The sequence below is a fragment of the Pteropus vampyrus genome, unplaced genomic scaffold (assembly GCF_000151845.1).
Source record: "Pteropus vampyrus isolate Shadow unplaced genomic scaffold, Pvam_2.0 Scaffold421, whole genome shotgun sequence".
In the NCBI taxonomy this organism is placed as follows: domain Eukaryota; kingdom Metazoa; phylum Chordata; class Mammalia; order Chiroptera; family Pteropodidae; genus Pteropus; species Pteropus vampyrus.
In genome coordinates this window covers 480,951-482,587 of record NW_011889202.1, presented here as the reverse complement: position 1 = coordinate 482,587, position 1,637 = coordinate 480,951, and positions in this window count along the sequence as shown.

The following is a 1,637-nucleotide window of genomic DNA, read 5'->3' as shown; positions in this document are numbered from 1 at the left end:
AGGGTATTATAAGCTTAAATATTACATAATAGTTAAAGGTAAAAAAAAGAACACTTTAAAAAGAGAAGAGGACAACAGCTACCTGCAACCTAGAGCAAAAAGAGGATAATGTGAGAGAACAAAAGCAGAAAAATAAAGGGAGTAAGGCTCTGAATCTGCAAAGGGGGATGGAGATAAGGCACATGCAGAAGGAAAAGAAATACTGTGCATGTTTGTAAATACAACTTTCTTTTACAGAAACTTAATGATAACCATATACAAAAAAAATCAAAACTGAGACACATAACAAAACAAGAGGAAACAGAGGGAAAAACCATAAAATACCACCAAATTAAAATAACGGACAGAAATGCAAGGCAAAGAAACAATGGAGACACCGAACTACCATAAAACAAAAGATAAAATGGTTATAAAGAAAACCTCATATTTCAATAATCGCTCTAAATGTAAATGGACTGAACTCAACCGATAAAAAGGTACAGAGTAGCAGATTGGATCAAAAAACAAAACCCAACTATATGCTGCCTTCAAGAGACACATCTCGGCTACAAGGACAAATACAGACTCAAAGTGAAATGGTGGAAAATGACATTCCAAGCAAATGGCATCCAGAGAAAAATGGGGGTAGCCAAATTTATATCTGATGAAATAGACCTCAAGATAAAAAAAGGTAAAGGGAGACAATGATGGACACTTCATAATGATAAAGGGGACCAAACATCAAAATGTCACAACACTTATCAATACATATGCTCCTAATCAGAGAGCACGAAAATATATAAAGTAACTGCTAACAGAACTAAAGGGAGAAACTGATGAAAACACAATAATAGTACCTAAATACTCCACTGCTGGCTATAGATAGATCATCCAAGCAGAAAACAAATATGAAAATAACAATCTTAAATGACACCTTAGACCAACCGGACATAATCGGCATTTACAGAGCCTTTCATTCCCAAACAGCTGCTTATGTATTCTTCTCTAGTGCACATGGAACATTCTCAAGGATAGACCATATGTTGGAACGCAAAACTAGCTTTGACAAATTTAAGAAGATTAAAATCATATCAAGCATATTCTCTGATCATAATGCTTTGAAACTGGAGATCAATTGTAAAAAGAGAGCAGGAAGAACCACAAATATGTGGAGAGATTAACCCATTTCCCACTTAGAAAAAAAAAAGTGCAGCTCGCTGCTACCTATAATTTAATTTTACATAAAAACACTCTTTGAGACTGAAACAAATCTGACTGGTTTTCAATGTGAAAATATAAAAACTGTTCTCAGGAGTTATTTCTAAACAGAACTTGTCTCTAATCCTAATGTAACAGAAGTGTACACATAAATCGGATTCATCAAATGAATCTCTGGCTAACGACTGTTCGAGAATGATGTTAACATCACGCGTGGGAATGCTACGTTTTCTAGGATTTGACATTTTCAGCGATCGAGAATTACTATATTTTGTAAGTGGAAATATCACTACTAAAAACAGAATGCTATAAATGGAATGATGTCATTTGTTTTCAAAGACTATTGATATACTAGAGCTATGCAAAAGTAATAATAAAAGCGAGATGTTTTGTGGCAAACTTTGGGGGTAAGGTTAGAACTGTAATCTGCGAGTTATCTC